Source organism: Zingiber officinale, chromosome 1A (assembly GCF_018446385.1).
Source record: "Zingiber officinale cultivar Zhangliang chromosome 1A, Zo_v1.1, whole genome shotgun sequence".
Taxonomy (NCBI): domain Eukaryota; kingdom Viridiplantae; phylum Streptophyta; class Magnoliopsida; order Zingiberales; family Zingiberaceae; genus Zingiber; species Zingiber officinale.
The window spans coordinates 7206615-7214929 of NC_055987.1; positions in this window are offsets into that span (position 1 = coordinate 7206615).

Genomic DNA, 8315 nt, shown 5'->3' on the forward strand with positions numbered 1-8315 from the left:
GTTGGGACCTACACTATGAATAATTATTACTACGCATCACAAACTCTGTACTATGAATAATATTCTTTTATAATAACTACTAAAGGCGGAAAATCTTACAATATTCTTAGTACAAGAAAAAGGAAAGGGAAATATAAAATAAGTAAAAGCTTACAAGATATGCACAATAAACCCAAATCTTAGTTTTTTCCTCGCCTCTTGACTTAAAAAATCTCCAAAAACCTTCAAGATCTGGTGTAAGAGCTGTGGAGAAGTTGCTGTGAAGATCTGTGCTCGCTAGAGAAGAAGGCCGTGAGTTCTAGTTGAGAGCTGTCGAAGAAATCGCACGCCACCAGCTAAATACAATGCCAACAGTCGGATCCAAATCGATTGGATTGCTCCCAATCGATTGGGGAGGCTTTGGATCGATCGGCTGATCGATTCAGAGCGCCTCTGTGCTCCTGGGAATCGCCTGGATCAATCGGTCGATCGATCTAGATCCCATCGCGCCTCCCAATCGATCCACTGATCGATTGGGGGCTCTGGATCGATCGACCGATCGATCCATAGCTGTTCTGTGTGATCGCGCACTTCTCCCAATCGAACCACTGATCGATTGGGAGAAGGCTTGTCATGAAGACTCGCCCAATCGATCAGCCGATCGATTGGGCATGAGCCAATCGATCGGCTGATCGATCCAGCTCATGATTTCTTCCAAAATCAAGTCTAAAGCCTCTTAAACCAACATCTGGTCAACCATGATCTGTTGGTCCATCATGTCTAGCATCCGGTCACCCTTGACCTGCTAGGACTCCCTCACCAAGTGTCCGGTCAATCCTTTTTGACATACTTGGACTTTTCTCCTCGAGCCAAGTATCTGGTCAATCCCTACTTGGACTTTCCACCTCGTGCCAAGTATCCGGTTAATCCCTTTGACGTACTTGGTCTTTCCAATACCAGATGTCCGATCAGCCTTGATCCATCTGGATTTCCTCGTGCCTGGCTTCACTCACCAGGACTTTCCCAATTGTCTGGCTTCACTCACCAGGACTTCCTTCTGCCTAGCTTCACTCACTAGGACTTTCCCAATTGTCTGACTTCACTCACCAGGACTTTCTTTTGCCTAGCTTCACTCACTAGGACTTTCCCAATTGCTTGGCTTCACTCATCAGGACTTCCATCTGCCTAGCTTCACTCACTTGATCTTTCACCTCGCTTCACTCACCAGGATTTTCTATACCGCCTAGCTTCACTCACTAGGTCTTTCACCTGGCTTCACTCACCAGGATTTTCCAGTCAAGTATCCAGTCAACCTTGACCTACTTGACTCTCCTTCACAATCTCCTCACATGAACAATTGCACCTGCAATCTTCATGTGTTGCCTATATGTATTGTAAAACATCAAAACTCAAACATCAAGATTCGAGCTTGACTCAATTCAAGCTCAGTCAACCAGGTCAATCTTGACCTAGGGAATATTGCACCAACAGTAAACAGTGGCATTTGTCATTCCAACGATTTTATATGGTAAATCATAAAGCGATTATTTACAAGGAAGAGGAAGTAAATCATCTCAATTCCAGGAGAGTAAAGAATAAAGATAAATAAGGTTTCCGGGAGAATAAAGATAAATAAACAGAGTTGTACCCGTATTTGACGGAGTCTGTGAAAATAAAAAATACTCTTTTGTCGATAAATAAATTGTAATATTCCGTTTACAAATAATAAATACATAAAATATATAAATAAATTAAAAATAATATATTACATCAATAAAAAGTTAATAAATATTTAAAACAATTACATTAAAAATAATATATTACATCAATAAAAAGTTAATAAATATTTGAAATAATTACATAAACATTACTCGTCTAGCTGTTTTAGAGGCAAAAATATTTATCAAATCTGCATAATCTAATTGTCGGATTATTTCTTTCTCAATCGATAACATTACTAGCTCATTTAGTCTATCCTGTGACATTGTTGATCGAAGATAATTCTTGATTAACTTCAACTTCGAGAAATTTATATCTGCCAATGCGACTGTTACTAGTATGGTTAACAAAATCTTATAGGCAATGCAAGTATTTGGGAATAAACCATTTTGTTTTGCCAGACATTGTAGTATATTAATTGTTCTTTTTCATTTGTTAAATAGCATCTCACGACCATCAACTTTGAACACAACTCATCATCATTAATGTCTGAATATTGTGACTCAAAAATTGTTGAAGCTCCATACACGCCTTCATCAAGCTAGTTAAAGGCTCACTCTTTAACTTTTCCAAATTCAATAAAAATCCAAAAAATCTCTTGATATTGTTTAAATTGTTCAAATCGAACTTGAAGAGAAGATCGAGCTTAATCAATTATAAATAGAAAATATTCAACTCTAAAAGACTCTTCACTTGATCGTGTCACATTATCATTATCACTTTCATCAAATAGTTTCTTTCTTTGAATGATGCATTTTTTCGAAATTTAGGTTCAATCCCGATTTCACTTGCCATTTGTTTAGCTTCATTCATGGAACTAGCAAACCCTTCTTCTTTAAACTCATCAAGAAATTGATCAAGTCCTTGTAATAGATTGATCGCAATATCAATATCCATATCTTCATATTAAATAAACTTACTCACGGTATTTATTACTCGTAGTTATACCAGATTACTATTCCAAGCAAGAACTCAAAACTCTCAAGATCATATAGGACTAAGGTCTTAACATCACTCTTTGTTTTAGAATCTTCAGCAACTTCTGCCAAGTCAAGTAAAACATCTCTTATGTATAATTTGCTCTTTTTATGACTTTTACACTTTCAACATGACTTTCCCAACAAGTATGTGACAATGGCTTAACAGTCAAACCAGGCACCTTATCTTTAAAAATTTTCCATCTCTTTGTAGAGGAAGAAAATAATGGGTAGATTCGTTGCACCACTCCAAAGAATGACTTGGCTTTAGGACAGCATTCCACCATATCAACTAAGGCCAAATTAAGATATGACAACCACACGGTGTATAAAAAGTTCTCGGATTTATTTTAAGCAATCTTTTTTGTACACCTTTGTGTCTTCCACTCATGTCAGATCCGTTGTCATACCCGTGTCCTCTTGTGTCATCAATGTCAAGCCTAACTCTAGTTAACACATTCATAAGTTCACTTGATAACTGTAACGACCCGCCCCCTACTGAATTACGTTGCGTGGCCGGACCGTCACATTATGTTATGCTAAACTATAAAGTTGTGAAAAAACTGTACTAATTAAAACTCTCTGCTATTCACTATACACTTCTAAAGTTGTACATATACTAAGGAAGAGAACCTAAACTTTCTTTCTGTTCAAAAACTGAAATGAAACCCTTCCAGCTGATATCAGACACTCCAATCGATCGGCTGATCGATTGGAGTTGTCTGATCGATTCAGCGTGCTACTGTGCATGGAAGAATTTCTGGATCGATCGACTGATCGATCCAGGATGACCAATCGATCTAATGATCGATTCAGAAGCTCTCTGCTTGCGGGAGCAAATTTCCCAATCGATCGGCTGATCGACCCATGGCCGATCGATCAGCTGATCGATTCATCAGCTTTCTGTTCGCGACAAATCGCTTCCCAATCGATCGGCTGATCGATTGAGGATTTCTCAATCGATCAGCTGATCAATCCCATAGTATTCTGTACGCGGGGACTTCCTCCAATCGATTGGCTGATCGATTGAAGACTGCTCAATCGATCAACTCATCGATTGAGTTTCTGATTTCTGCAGAAATCTCACCCGAACTCATACAGGACCTTTCAGAAATGAGCTAAGAGCATAATATCACTACTAGGCATATCATTACACATGGTTAGCTATCTAAGATCATGAAAACCAATAATCTAAGCATAACTTAGTGCATACCTTCATAATTCAAGACACTTAACATCCTAGATGCAGAAAAGTAACAACATAAAGCAAATGCTAAGTTTTAAGGTAGGCTAGTTCCCAAAAATCTTTATTCCAAGTTCCTCTTTCACACACATCTTTGGTGCATTGCCCTCCAGCCTCCGCTAATCCATCTTTCCTCTGCCTTTATCTGCAGTATAAGGAAAATGAAACTATAAGCTTGGGAGCTTAGTAAGAAACCATCTACCTCACAAAAATATGCATTCGAAGAAGAACATGCTTTCTTTTAAAAGATGCTATTTGAAATGCATGCTATTAATCATGCTGAAAACACTAAAACATGGCATATGAACATGTAAGTCATGCTAACAAGTACTGAACGAAAAGCTATCCCTTGTATCGACAAGCTAACTAAATCGATACATAAGCTAAGCTAATTGTTATAACACTGAGAAAACTAAACTGAAGCTAAGCTGTGTCCACATATCTAGTTGTGAAGTTTGAAAACTATTTTCATAAGTAGATAAAAAATACTAATCATGCTGCTGATGGACCCGGCAACTGTACTTGCTATGCGTGCATCCCTAATTAGACTCGGGGTTGCAAATCCCGATTCTAGTAGGGTTACTAGGTTATCTAAACCTAGGGACGACTGTGGGAGCCCAACCCAAGGACAACTAAAGTCCACACAGTGCCACTAATAAAGTAAAATACTGTTTATACTGATTTATCTTAACTTGCTTTTACTAGATTATCTGAACCTAGAACTAGGTTATCTGAACCTAGAGGCGACAATGGGAGCCCACCCATTGGACCGTAGTCCCATACAAGCTGAAGCAAGGCTAATTATACTATTTAAATGCATCTATAGTATTTAATTAAACTATTAAAATGCCTACTGTGACATTTAGTTGTGCTAATCATTTCATCGAGCACTTGGTGTGCACTAATTCACACCCTACGTACCGATGGATTTGCATATGACAAAACTAAAGCATAGAAACATACAAATAGCTACTTATACTGCAGGTGAGGGGTTACTCACATTCCACGCTAGTTTTCTTACAAATCTGATAGCTAGTTTCTGGAGAAGATGTTCGTTTCGACGATCCTCTTGCGTCTATGCTTCCTTCTCGCGGAGGGAAGCGTCCTTGTGCCGAAATCGTCATCGGAATGTGCTCCTACAATCCTAGGGATGGAACCCTAGGCTTCTTGGTCTTGGGCGCCGAGAGAAGGAGGAGGAGCGGGGCGGCGGGGAGGGTTGAGGGGAAAAGAAGAATTGTCGTTCAAGAAAAATAACAATCTTCACTTAATTTCCCTATTTATATTTAATGATTAATACCACCCAACTAAACTTTAAATAGAATTGTTCTCCTCTTCTTTCAGCACACCCCTGCTAGCGCCCCTTGGTTACTAGAGTTATCTATAAGTCGTAGAGTTCGCTAGGTCTCGGATTCGATTCCCGCTTAAGCCATTTTATGCTTCCATTTATTTGTTTTTTTGCTACTTCAGCTATTCTAAAAATTCCAGAAAAATAATAGAATATTTCTAAAATTACTTTGAGAATTTTCAGGCGTTACAATCCCCCATACCTTATAAAAAGTTCGTCCTCGAACTTAGAATAACTCTGGGTACTTCTGCCTCATGCTAGCTTCTGTCTCCCAAGTTGCCTCTTCTGTTGTGTGATTTTGTCAAATGACTTTTACTAACGGTACTTCCTTGTTCTATAATTTCTTAACTGCTCGGTCTATTATCTGAATAGGCCGACTATCGTAGCTGAGGTCTTCGCGGACTTGTACCGACTGGGGCTCAATCACCTGGGTGGCATCTGGGATATGCTTCTTCAGCATAGAGACATGAAATATATTATGAATAGCTGACATCTCCTGGGGCAACTCTAGCTCATATGCTACCTTGCTAACTCTTCTGATAATAAGGTATGGTCCCACATATCTGGGACTCAATTTGCCCTTCTTCCCAAAACGCATTATCCCCTTCATGGGAGCTACTCTGAGGAACACTGTATCCCCAACTGAAAATTCTAAGGGTCGGCGCCATGTAGCAGCATAGCTTTTCTGGCGGCTCTGAGCTGTCTCTATCCTCTGGCGGATCTGTTGTATAGCTGCTGTGGTATCTGCCACTAGATCTGTCTGAAGTTCTAGCTCTTTCTGTTCACCACTCTCATATCAGCAGATTGGAGATCTACACCTCCGCCCATAGAGAGCCTCATAAGGTGTCATACCGATAGTGGCCTGATAGCTATTGTTGTATGTAAATTCTGCTAAACTCAGATATTTGCACCAACTTCCCTTGAAGTCTAGGGCACATGCTCGGAGCATATCTTCGAGTACTTGATTTATCCGCTCCGTCTGACCATCTGTCTGAGGATGGAAAGCTGTGCTAAATTTCAACTTGGTGCCCAACGTTGACTGTACACACTCCCAGAAGTGTAACGTGAATCTACTGTCTCTGTCTGAAATAATAGTCCGTGGAACTCCATGCAGTCTGACGATCTCCTTGAGATACAACTGAGTCAGCTGCTCCATAGAGTAGGATATCCTGATAGCTAAGAAGTGGGCTGACTTAGTCAATCTGTCAACTACTACCCAGATGGTATCAAAACCATTCGTGGTTCTGGGTAGTCCCACTATAAAATCCATGGAGATATCCTCCCGCTTCCATTCTAGGATCTGAATAGGCTGCAAAACTCCTTCTGGTCTCTGGTGTTTTGCCTTGACCCTCTGACAGGTCAGACAGGTACTGACATATCTAGCGATGTCTCTTTTCATCCCTGACCACCAAAAACGTTTCTTTAGGTCTTGGTACATCTTGGTGGAGCCAGGATGCATCGCATAAGGAGTCTTGTGAGCCTCATCTAGGATCTTCCTCCGTAGTTCCTCCTGATCCGGAACACATAGTCTGTCACCAAAATATAACACCACACTATCAGATACTATGAACTCTCCACTTTCTGATACTTCTAACCCTTGCTTGATTTTCTGAGTTTCCGGGTCCTGATCCTGAGCTGTCTGGATGTCGTCAAGCAGGGTAGACGCTAATGTCATAGTAGAGAGTTGCCCAACTATTAATTCGAGATCGAAATCTGCAATCTCCTTTTGTAGGGGTGGTGACATGGCTGATAGGGATAGTAAGGTAGCATTGGACTTCCTGCTAAGTGCGTCTGCCACCTTATTGGCTTTGCCTGGGTGGTAGAGGATGTCTATGTCATAGTCTTTGACCAGCTCGAGCCATCTGCGCTGTCGCATATTCAGATCCTTCTGAGTGAAGAAGTACTTCAGACTCTGATGATCTGTATACACCCTGTACTGAGCTCCATACAAATAATGTCTCCAAATTTTGACGGCGAATACAACTGCTACAAGCTCAAGGTCGTGAGTAGGGTAGTTCCTCTCATAGTCCTTGAGTTATCTGGAGGCATAGGCGATCACCTTACCTTCTTGCATCAGTACTGCTCCTAATCCCAATTTAGAGGCGTCACTGTAGATATCAAAGCTGTCTGTGTTTTCTGGCAGAGTCAGAGTGGGTGCACTGGTCAATCTTCTTTTGAGCTCTATGACACTGTTCTCGCAATCCTCTGTCCATTGAAATTTTCTGTGCTTTCTGGTGAGAGCTGTCAGTGGGGAAGCTATCCTAGAGAAATCCTCTACAAATCTTCTGTAATAGCCTGCTAGTCCCAAAAAGCTTCTGATTTCACTGGCGTTCTTAGGTCTTTTCCAGTTACTCACAGCTTCTATCTTACTGGGGTCTACCATGATACCATCCTTGGAGATGATGTTGTTGGTTGCTACTCGGAAAACCTATAGGTTCCACTGTACAAAAATTTTGTACAAAGGTCTGAACCTTTTCCTAGCTACCATGTGTTCTTTTAAATTAAATTTTGGATCGCCTGCGGAACTTAACACGTTTGATCCAAAACTTAATCTATTTGTTCTTTTAGGTTTTGACTTGGATCTCCTGCGGAACTTAACACGTTCGACCCAAGTCTCCTTAAGTTATTAATTCCATTAAATATTAATTTCCATAAAAGGTTCCCAGTACTGACGTGGCGAGGCACATGGCCTTCTTGGATATGGGAGCAACCACCACCAACTAGACAAAACCTTTAATAGAAAGCTAATATTTAATTTCCTAAAATAACTTTAGGTTAACCAAAGAGAACAATCAAATCACAAGGAAAAGAAAGAAACAAAAGAACACAACTTCGAAAAAACATATTCGAAATACTAGAACGTAAGCCTCTTGTATTTGGTATTATTTCCATAAATAACTAGCATGATGCGGAAATAGAAATTACTAGTTATACCTTGTAGAAAAAACCTCTTGATCTTCTACCGTATTCCTCTTCTAACCTCGGACGTTGTGTGGGCAACGATCTTCCAAGATGAGAAACCACCAACCACCTTCTTCTCCTCCTCCAAGCA